Source organism: Anolis carolinensis, chromosome 5 (genome assembly GCF_035594765.1).
Source record: "Anolis carolinensis isolate JA03-04 chromosome 5, rAnoCar3.1.pri, whole genome shotgun sequence".
Classification (NCBI taxonomy): domain Eukaryota; kingdom Metazoa; phylum Chordata; class Lepidosauria; order Squamata; family Dactyloidae; genus Anolis; species Anolis carolinensis.
This window is the reverse complement of record NC_085845.1, coordinates 157,142,796-157,154,932: the sequence shown is the minus strand read 5'-3', so window position 1 is coordinate 157,154,932 and position 12,137 is coordinate 157,142,796. Positions and strand designations below refer to the sequence as shown.

General features: G+C 37.2%; 1 protein-coding gene across 5 annotated transcripts in view; it reads right to left on the bottom strand.

Moving 5' to 3' along the window:
* The window catches only part of syt1 (synaptotagmin 1), a 414,399-nt gene that overhangs the window by 303,271 nt on the left and 98,991 nt on the right, over nt 1-12,137 (bottom strand). For 4 of the 5 annotated variants that reach the window (XM_008110941.3, XM_062982655.1, XM_062982654.1 and 1 more), the window contains exon 2: nt 4,720-4,818. The exons of the other annotated variant lie outside the window; for it this stretch is intronic. The gene's annotated coding sequence lies outside the window, so the exon portion shown is untranslated. The remainder of the gene's footprint in view (nt 1-4,719; nt 4,819-12,137) is intronic. 5 annotated transcript variants of the gene reach the window in all.

The window sequence follows — 12,137 nt, the reverse complement described above, 5'->3', positions numbered from 1 at the left end:
GAAGTCATGGTGGTAGTTTTTGGAAGCTTCAAATGAGCAAAGCTTTCCCCCTTGTTTTCCTCTGTCTCTGCCTTCGGGCCCCTCCCCCTTCTCGCCCCTGCCATGCACCTTCCTTCCCTTCCTTTGGGCGCCGAGCTTTGCTTTCCGTTCTCCACTCCCACAGGAGACCAAGTGGGCAGCGGTTACGGCGGCAGCCACGCAGCCTTTTCAAATCTCCTTCATTCCGGCCTCACCTGCCCCCCCTTGCGTGCGAGCTCCATTGCCACCATTACGTGCCCCATGCGCACATGCTGCCTTTCCTCGCCTGCCATGCGCCCGCCCACCCCTTCCTTCCCTCTTCCCCCATCACATACTCATGAGCTCCTCAGCCACTGAACCCACCTCTCTCCCGCCTGCCCACCCCAACTCAAGCCTCAGTCGCTCTCCACACTTGCCATAGAACAAACCACCACTTTCACCATCCTCTCTCTCTCCTGGGGCCGCCCCTCCTCTCCTCCCCCTCCCACGCAGGGAAGTGTGGGAAGGGGAGCGTGTGGGGAAGTGGCAGGAAGGTGAGCGCTGCTGTGATGGGGATGGTAGTGACAATGGCGGTGGCCACAGCACCAGGGAAGTGAGTGAGCATGGAGGAGGGGGTTGGGGCGAGTGAAGAAGCAAGGAGGAAAACCATGTGGACAAAAAATAAAATAAAAAAAGAAATGAAGGGCGGGGGCTCTTGCCTGGACGTAAATATCCACAAGCCTCTGCTCCGCCCTCAGTAGCCTAGAAAACGAAGTGCTTCTGAGCGGCACGTGAGGTAAACCATCTGCCGCCGCGGTTGGGTTTTGTGCGCGCTGCGTCTTGCAAGGGTGGGGGCTGGGGCCTCCTCCATGCATGCGCATATTTTTTGGGTGTTTTGTATTTTGAGAGACATGGATGTTGATGTGAGTTTTGGTTTTGTCATCTAAACCTAGTGGGGAGGAGCATGTGTTTTGTTGGCAAGTTTCGTGCTTCTGGGTTTTCTAGTTTTGCTGTTTTTATTAAGGTAGAAATGGTCAGAAGCTTTTATATATATAGATAGGCACAGATACAATATCTACTAGGATTTGGTTCTAGGATCCCCCTTGGGTATCACATTCATGGATGATCAAGACCCATTATATACAGTGGCATAATAAAATGGTCTCTCTTTTTTAAAAACGCAAAATCAAGATTTGCTTTTTAGGGAAAAAAAAATAGTAAAAGTTGAAGATGTGGATGTTTGAATATCCTATTTATAGGATCCATGGATACAGAAGGCTGAATGGATTTCAACCTTTAATTTGTATGTTTTCTTTCCTGAAATGGCAAACACAAACCCTTTTTTTTTTGTGGATCGGTATAAGGTCAGTGGTAAGAAATGTTATTCTTAGCTGAATTCACATTGTAGGGCTATTTATTTCAAGACAGCAAATATTTCATTTAGAATGCCCTCCCAAACGATGTCAGGCAGGCTCCCTCTCTTCTATTCTTCTGTAGGAAAGTTAAGACTTGGTTGTGGGACCAAGCTTTTGATTAATAACAGCAGCATCAATTATCACCATCTTAGAACTCAATGACAGACTAGTTATCAGATTCGAAATGCGCCAACTGTGTATTTATATGCATATTTTTATCAATGTTTAATGTATTTAATTTTTAACTGATTGAACTGCCTGTAATATTTTTATACTGTGTTTTATTGTAAGCCGCCCTGAGTCCCCTATGGGTGAGAAGGGCGGGATATATGTATTGTAATAAATAAATAAATAAAGGGGATAATTAAAGATTAAAGACAAACTCAGTTGACTACCATCCCTGACAATATGCACAGCTGCATGGCTTAGTCATTTTTATAAAATTATTTATTCCAGTTAATATATATATATGCCGTACTGGTCAGAAAAAACAACAATTTTGAAAATAATAATAATAATGAAAATGGCATGAGAAACTATAATAAAAATAAAATGGGTTGATAATGAAAATAATTGTTTTCTTTAGAAACAATTTTCAATCAGGGCAAAATACACCAGATAAAACTATGGCAACCTATATTCTATAAACAATACCTGGTGCCTATCTATTTGAATATTAGGTGCATGAAGTTCTGTATATTAGCATTCTCCTAGCCAATGTCTAACTAAATACGTGGCATTGTCTATTTAAAAAAAGAAAGAAATCTAATCACTAGTTGTCTGTAATCACTTGAATCACTCCAGGGAAAATAAGATTCAATTAGTTAAACATGATTCTGAGTATCTGGACATAATTAACTTACATTAATGTAATCATTATTAATATTACAAAATGTCAGCATTATGGAATTCATTTAATGTTTCTGAATATTTAAAAATGTAACAACCTGAATTAAAAGACTGCCATTTGGAGTTAAAACCAACTTGAGTACACTGTAGGTATTGCTTACCAAAATGAGAGCATTTTCATTCACATCAGTCAAACCACTCTGGATGACATTATCTCTGTATTAATCAAAAATGCAAAAACTCCTTATCACCATTTCAGACATTAAAAATAGCATCCATGTCATATGAACTCATTTAAATTGCGAATGCTGAACATTGTAAAGGAATGCTCAGACGGATCTGAGGAGGTCTCAGATCACTTAGTTCTCAAACTTTAGCCTCTGTAGATGTTTCAACTCCAAGAATCCATAGTCAGCATAGCTAATGATAACAGAACTGAAAGGTTGAAGACAAAAACATGTGGAGTGCCAAAGGATGACTTTGGTCCTCCAGGTATTTTGGACTTCTGCTTCTAGAAGCACTAGGGACTGAAAAAGCTAAAATCCTAAACATCTGAAAAAGAAAGTGTAAGAATTATTCTCTTAGATTGTTTTCTCTATTCCAGGAGTGAGGAACTGTATTACTGCAGCCCAATTTGCAGTCCAGCATGTCTAGAGGCCACACATTACTCATCCCTTGGTGTGGGGGCAGCTGGATTACATTTTTAATGTCTGAACCTGTATATTTGGACTTATTTTGAACTGAATGGAAGCAGTCATGGTTTTTTGACCACAGATAATTGCTTCTGTTACATTTTTGTTAATAGGAAGGTTTTTAGGTTTAGCAAGAAGTAATTATAAAACAACATAGATGAAATTGATAATATTGTATATAATTTCTGACATCTATCTATCAATCATTATCTATGTATATAGGATATGATATTTGTAACATTTTATTATTTGATTTTGATAGCTTTATATTATTTGAGCACTGCATACCGCATATTCACACATAGAAAAATCTTCATCTTTTGATAAAACACCTGAACAGAACTATAGTGAACCTTGACTGAAGAACATCCCAACTTAAGAGCATTTTGAGTTAAGAGATGTCGCTCGGCCTGGGTTTCACTTTGACATATGAGCAGTGTTTAGAATTAAGAGCTAGTGTCAGAGGGAGCACCAGTGCCAGAGGAAGCACCAGCACCAGAGGGAGTGCTAGTGCGTGAATACGGGGCTATAGGGCTTCAAGGGAGAAAACTCTGTCCCTCATGTCTGCTTTGGGAGATTGCTATCTGCTTTGTTCTTCTCTGCTTTGAGAGACTACTGTCGACTTTGCTTTTGTTCACTTTGAGGAACTTTGAGTGGGTGATTTTGTGTTGGTTTTATTCCTGGTATGTTTGGCTTCATGAAGAGCGAGAGGGAGGGAGAGCAAGAGAAGGAGGGAGGCTGGATGAGTACAGTATGAAGAAAATGATGCTTCTGTCTCATTACTTTGTGCTTCTACCATTATGCCACAACTTTGTGCTTCTATCATTTTAAAGTTGATCTTTCTTTTTATTGTTGCATGTGAATGTGCAGATTTTGCCTTGCTGTTACACTGCCAACACACATTCTGTTGCCTCAAATATGCTTCCTTGCCACAACTTTGTGCTTCTACCATTTTAAAGTAGACCTTACCTTTTTTATTGTTCCATGTGAATGTGAATTTAGGCATTATTTGTTATTTATAAAGTACATTTTATCATTTAAAAATACGTAACAAAATGGAGGGGGCTTTCAGGGGGCTGGAACAGATTAATAGCATTTCAATAGTAAATTCACTTTGAGATAAGAGTGGTTTGAGTTAAGATGTCAGTCATGGAACAAATTAAACTCTTAACTCAAGGTATCACTGTACTTTATTTTAGGGTGGGGGAAACAAGCAGAAATATATAGTTACTGAATGCAAAGAACCATGTGGACAATGATAATGCTGATTCTGTACAGAGTGATTCCTTGAGTACGCTCTTAAGTTCGGATGCTCTTAAGTTGAATTTCCACTGTATATCATGAAAGAAAACTTCCATGTCACAAAAAGATAACTTTTTATTGCTTCGGATATCTGTGATATAGAACAGATATAAACCAAAGAATGATGGAATATCAAAACACATAGACATATGTCACACCATTATTTTAGCTGCCAGACTTGTGAATACCCTCTATGAAATAATAAACCATGAAAATATAGAATTCAATGAAGTGTACACCAATAGAGATGTGGGGGAGGGGGGTTTAGACTGAGGAAGCAAATATATACAAACCATCTCTATTTTCAAATGGTGCATTAAAATGGACAACCACCTCAACAGAAAATTATTTCCATTCATTAATAACATTTTTAAAATGGGCATATTGAATAGTACATATATGACGATGATAAAATGTAACCTTTGTGTGATGGCTGGTGGTATAGAAATATCATGAATAAATACCTTATATGATTGTCATCAATACTGTATTCTCATTACAAGAAAGTTCAAGTGGTTGCTGAATCAGTCTATGTGTGGATTCTTTGATGTGCAGGGTTTTTCCTATTTAAAAGAGGTGAAAAGAGCGACTTAGATACTTCATTTTTGTAAACAATAATCAGTGCAGAATTTTACTGATAAAATAAACCAGATTGTAAAGTTTCTGTGTAACACTTTCAAGACAAAGACATTGATTTTAAAAAAAAGAGACTATGCAAAAATAAAAATGGGGGGAAACATTCAATTGCATTGACATGTCTCATGCTTCCAAACTATAATCTTTTGAGCAATTTTCTTGCCTCATTCACAAAACTTCTCAAGTTGTCCAGAAAATATTTTTACATGCAACACTCCTTTTCCCCCACCTTCTCTTCTGTCTTTTTTCTTACACAGAAAATCTTTTAGAAACAAAAAGACACAACAGCCGCACAATGTTTTTCTTATTACTGTATTAGCAATCAAGGTTCCTTGCCTAGAAGCATCCCAAAAGTTGGAGTTTACACCAAGGGGTCCTAGATTTATTCGTTGGTTTCTCTCATTAAATGATATATGGAAAAATGGCCTAAGTAGAGACCTGCTTGAGACACTGGAGAAGTCAATCATTTTGGCCCACAGAGAAAATGAATGAAATAAACTCTCTAAAATGATATAAAGTCATCAGTTTGCTTCCATGCTTTGACTGATGTAACCTTTTGGACTATTTTCTGATTCTTAACAGGGGTCCAAAAACTCAGCAGATATTCATGATAAAGTATCTTTGAAGAAAGAAATAGCAATAGGGTTAAAACTAAGTGCTAATCAGATCGAAACTAAGTGCGAAATCATGTGAAATCCAGTAAAGAATATTTTCTTAAGAGATCTGGATTCTTTTACATACACAATTTTCAACTGATGTAAGTATCCATAGGTTTAAACCTTCTTTCATCTTGACGGAACAGAACTAATACACAAGTTGTATTCTGGAAATCCATAACACAAAGTACTAGAAAAGCCAAAACGTTTTGTCACTAGCCATCCATTTCCATCTTCAAATGGCAGCTGTGGTGCCCATACTTCAAGAGAAAGTGGATATCTGGCGGATTCCCAGAGAACGCTTGTGCAGCACTATATTTCCACCCTTCAATATCAGGTCCTTTATATCCTCAGTTCCTCAGATCCCCAGTCTTTCTCCAGCCTGGTGTATCTTGCACAACACTAGTAGTGAACAAACAGGACATGAGGCTGGAGATAAGAGGTTGGAGAGAGATGTGAGGATTCATCAAAAGGCAGGAGGCATGGATTTTTGTCAAGCACTACACTTGGATTCCTGCCATTTCCAAAATCCTGGGCAAAATCCAACATCCAAAACCCTCCTGGTCCCAAATACCTTTGTATAAAAGGTACTCAGCCTGTACATGTTGTTGTTAAATGTGATCTATGTGTTCAAATTCTTTCTCAGATGCTCTTATAGATTGGAAACATTTCTATACAAGTCCCATGGGTTACAGAATGAACTCATCTTACTTATTGTAGGAACAATGCATAATCTTTGGTATTGAAATAAAAAGAAATATGTGTGTGTACTGCTAATGAGACCAAATGTAACAAACTAATTGGCCAGATGTTTTTAGTTACAGTATAAAATCAGCACCATGGGAAGTTTATAATGTCTTTTTCTCTATTCCTTTTAGTGAATAAAGTACTGTTTCTTATTTTGTTAAAAACATACTGTATACAATCTCACTCTCAGGATCAAATTACATGTTACATGGTGTCAGATATTATTTTGCTCCATTTTTTAAACCTTTAAATCAGTCTGGGAATGTTATGACTCAGAGCAAAGAGTGTTAGAGAATACCTAATTTTGTTTTGTCTGTTCAGTTTTTTCAAGTAAAAATCATCCTTTGCAATCTGCTAGTGATGCTGCTATTATTAAGTATTATGATCATTACATTTCCCCATGGGGGTTTATTTTGAAATTAATTTTAAAACACAGGCAATAAAAACACACATAATAATATTACAACATGACCAAAGTAAATTCAGCTTTTTATATCATGAATATACTTATGAAATGGCAATAAACCAGACTAAGGTTTTTTTTTGAAGGAGCCAAAAAACCCAAAGTGGTCCAGAAGTCTTTACTGGATGTGATGTCCAGGAATGTCCAGTCATTAATACAGTAAAGCAGGTTGACTTGATTTGCTCTCATGCTAAGGAAGGTAAAGGAATGCTCTGGAGCAGGGGTCCTCAAACTTTTTAAACAAAGAGCCAGTTCACTGTCCCTCAGACTGTTGGTGGGCCAAACTATAGTTTGAAACAAATATGAATGAATTCCTATGCACACTACCATATATTATTTGTAGTGCAAAAAAATTATGAAAGAACAATATTTGAAATGAAGAACAATTTTAATCAACATAAACTTACCAGTATTTCAATGGGAAGTGTAGCCTTTCATTTGGCTGATGAGATAGCCAAGTTAATTAGGACTGTTGTTATTTTGTGGTTTCAATTTGTTTCAAACTTAGGGCAACTGTAAGTACAGTAGAGTCTCACTTATCCAACATAAACGGGCCGGCAGAACGTTGGATAAGCGAATATGTTGGATAATAAGGAGGGGTTAAGGAAAAGCCTATTAAACATCAAATTAGGTTATGATTTTACAAATTAAGCACCAAAACATCATGTTATATAACAAATTTGATAGAAAAAGTAATTCAACACGCAGTAATGCTTTGTAGTCATTACTGTATTTACGAATTTAGCACCAAAATATCACGATGTATTGAAAACAGTGACTACAAAAATGCGTTGGATAATCCAGAACGTTGGATAAGCGAGTGTTGGATAAGTGAGATTCTACTGTATAAAGTTTAGGGTTGGGGTAAGCTCTGGAACAGCCTTGCACTTGGGAGAAGTGTAGACAACATAACTGGCTCTGATGTTTACTAGTTTGCTGTCCACTCAGGCTGTTCACTGAAATTCCATTTTCCCTGCATTGGTCAGTGTGGGACAAGGGAACATATAGGGCCAATATAACTGTTGCCATTTCCAAACAACCACAGAGCTCCAGGAGAGCTCATGGCTATTGCAGTTCCCTGTCCTGACATCATCAGAGACATAATCAGAAGAAGGAGAGGCAAGTAAGTCTCCAGAAGATCTGTTAAGATTAATCCAAAGTAAATTGATATATACTTCAAGCTAAATCATGAGTGGGAATCACTCAGATCTGCAGATGTTTTAGCTTTGAATGACCTAGTATTCTGAGCCTTGTTGGCAAATGATAAAGAATGCTGGGAATTGCAGTTCAATAGCACTTAGAGAGCTATTTATTTCCCAGCCTTGGCCTAATCCATTTGCTAGGCCCATCTAGAGCAGATTCATTCAAACAGCTACAGAGTGCCAGGTCAATAGTCATGTAAATGCTAGTGACTTCAGTTAGACTAGTAACTGGATTTAGATTTAAAAGGTCTAAATTCCATCATTTCACCCAAACACACTCACCCTAAACAAAATAATTTTTTCTAAAATTCCACCAGAAAGAGACAGATCTTCTAGTAAAGTAGAATATGGACTTAAGGAAGAAATACAGCACTGACATTTTAGACAACTATATTTCCTAACATAACTGTAGAAATAGAAATCACATCCCAGATTTTCTTTTTGAGCATCAAAGACTGCTATCCTATGGAGACATATGTGAATATAAGCCACAGCAGGATTTGCTACAATATTAGGTGTTGTAGAACATATTTCAAAGGAAGAAATATTCCTTACTTTAAAAAAAACATGGAATTAAGGGGGTCACCAAAATTCAAAAGGCATACACACACACACACACACACACACACACGGATATGACTGATCCTTTATACAGTCCATATTTTAAGATATTTTCACACTGAAAAACAAAGGCTTCTGGCTCTAGGGATAGCTTATTTTTCTGCTTGTTCAAATGTTTACCAATATCTTAAAAATGGTTTGATTCTAATTAATGATTAACATAATATGAGTTTTTTTTCCTTTAAATTATCTCAACATTCTCCTCTAAAATATCAGTTCTGAGTTGCATAGAGTTTCTTGTTGTATGCCAGCAGGGGGCAGGACAATGTCTATGTACAAGTCATGACTAAAATGAAAGAAATAGTGTATGTCATATACTAAAATGGAGTTTGGAAACATGTTAGTGAAAGGAATTTTTGGATTATCTACAATTGTTCCAAACCAAAAATATTGTTCAGGAAAGTGGTCATTTTAATAATGATGAATAATCAGCTATTGGAGAATTACTTTAAAAATAAATTAGTTGTATATCGAACAGCAAAATCCCAGATTGTAACTCAATGTCACTAATGCAGAAGTGTTTTTGCACAAAAAACACTCATAATGTCAATATTGTTTATTGCTTTTCTTGGAGAAAAACTCCTAAAGCAATAAGATAATGGCCAAAAATGGAGGGAGAGGAGCAGGAACATCCTCAAAATGCACTAGAAAACAACGTAAGATTTCTCAAAGTAACACTAGTTGTTAACTCTTTTTTTTAAAGGTAACACAATTGTAAACAAAATGCAAAATCTCTTGAAAACACAAAGCCTAAAAATGTGCTACAGTCTAAGATACTTCTTTAGCTAGTATCTGTAATAACTTGGTCCACAGCAGGAGATACTTCAGGCTTGTGAAATCATTTTTGTTTGTACTAGAAACCCAAGTGTATTAACAAAAGCAAGGGACAAAACAGTGACTCAGTCGGGTGAACACATGCAAAGAATTTGACAATGCAATAATTTGCCTCAGGGACCTGTTTTGGGGATTGATTTTACAGTCCTTTCACTTGGATAACAACCCATAGTTGTAACCCCAAATCTGCTGCTGCTATTCTTATTGTTATTTAGAATACCTAGTGGGGAAAGGAAGAAGATGGTTCTATTCTGAATAATTATTTTGAATGGTTTTAACATGAGAAAGAAACAGGAAAAAAATAAATCATCTGGCTCATCTAAAGATCAAAACAAACCACACAGTTCTATTGAATAATGAAGTACAAAAGTGTTACACAACAAATGCATCATTCCAAATAGCTATATCAGTAGCTGGAGAAACAAAGGTTTGTCCATTTTCCATTGACATGAGAAATATCAGTAGATAAAAACATGGTGGTGCAGTGTTAGACTATGGCTGTATCTATTCTGCCCTATAATCCAGTTTCAGAATGTGAATAAACCACATTGAACTGGATTATAGGGAAATGCATGATTTTGTTTTTGTGTACTGGATTTGAATGATTCAGCGGATTCGGTTGCCGAATGCATGAAAATGAGCCTGGTGTGGGCTAGCTGTAGCATTAGCCAGTACAGATGATAGCAGCTGGATCTTTATGGCTAATGGTGACTAATAATGGGAACCAATGGGGTTGAGCGGCACTCTACATGAGGCAGAAGCGGTGTGTGGCCTCACTAATCCTCCTTTTTTTCCCCTGGCATCCTCCTCCATCCCTTTCCCAAAGAACCCCCCCCCCCCCCGCCTGCTTGAGGCAAATGGAAACTTTCTTTCCCAACAGCACTTTGTGTGGCACAAGCATTGAAGAAGCCTTGTGCTCCCTCCTGGGGCATGATGGGAGCTGAGGTTTCTATCTCTCCGTTTCTCACTTTCTTCTCAGCCAATCAGAGGCCTGGTTGACTGTCTCTGTTCATCTCCCCCCCCCTTTTGTGGCATGCACTTGGAACTTCAATTCCCAGAACTCCCTCTTATGGTTTTCTTTTTAATGTTATGGTTAAAAAATGTAAAAATTTCCAAAATAATAATAATAGTGGATTGGTGAAACATTCTGAAACTTGGCAGGCTTGCAGTAGGTGTGGCCTATAAATGAGGTATGTTTCATGCTGATAGGCCTAAAAATGATAGAGAAATTAGCCTCTAAAGTTTCCCCATTGGTTCCAATGGACAAATCTATTCAGCATGAAAACAAAAACCTCTCCTGAATTTGTGAGGCAAAACAGGGGAGCAACCGAAACCCGGACACCGAAAATGGCACTGATTTTTTTGCTGAATTACACACCCCTACTGAATTATCAGAATATGTCATCATACAATTCAGTTCAAAGCAGTTAATATATATTCTGAAACTGGATTATAAGGTAGTGTTGATCCAGTCAATTATTCTGGAAACAGGGGTTCAGATTCCCCTCTCAGTCATGAAACTGCACTGGGTGACCATAAGCATGTCACACTTTCTTAGCCTAAAAGAAAAGCAAAACAAAATCCCTTTGAACAAATCTTGCCAATAAAACCTTATGACAGATTCACCTTAGGGTTGCCATAAGTCAGAAATGACCTGAAGGCATATTACAACAACAATGTTAGCAGCACAACAACCCAGTGGTTCCGGCCATGAAAGCCTTTGACAACACAATGTTAGCAACACTTTGTTCCTAGCATTTATCTACTTAGTTTTTCCATCAATGTCAAACCCCACCATCTATTTTTCAATTCTATTACATAAAAATCCCACTGCACACTTCAAATTTTTATAAGTTACAACCCAAACTCACAAGCTCATGAGATATATTAGGTTTATGAAAAAAGACCTAATTTTATTGCCATGAAACAGTAAACTCAATTCTGGTGAACAGCTAGTATTGTATCTTGGGTTCTTTATGGGAACATTTTGCTTTTTTAAACAACAACAACAACAACAGACAATCAGAAACTCTTGCCAATCTATTGCAAAATTTACTCAGTCTTACTCAGAAGTTATTCAGAGACCTACAAGTAAACTCTTCCTTTGGTCTACAATTGTTTCATCAGTATAATCCTAGAAGTGATTATATAGATGTTAAGTATATTTTTTATTGCAAGGTATAATAATGTACTACATGAAAATATGGAATAGAATTCAAAGTCAGGTTTAAAGGGTGTGTGGGTGCGTCTTTCCTACTGAATCAAGCTAGTGGTCTGTCTACCAAGGGCAACTAGTGCTTTGGTCCCCAACATATTTTTTAAGGATTTTAAGGGTGAACACTTCTATCCTTCTTGCCTAAATTTTTCAACTGGAAATGTCAGCAGAAGCTTTAAGTAGCAATTTTATGGGAAAGATGGGGAATTAAAAGAATTTTAAAGGGCATGATGTTGCGAAAGCTTAAAGGGCAAGCACTAAAGCAAAACTGTTACAAAGCTTAATGAAAAATAATAAAAGGCACAGTAGTGGTAGACTTGTTGCAGCTCAGAAAATATCTCTTCACTGAAGAAGCCTTTCTTTTCAAGGCTCCTTAATTGGATATATCTAAATGAATGATCAAAATTGGGGAGACAAATATACTTTGGTACAATTCATTCTATTTCCCAAAGCAATGTATATCCCCAAATATCCATTGCAGCTTAAATCCTGTAGATAAGCTTTAAAC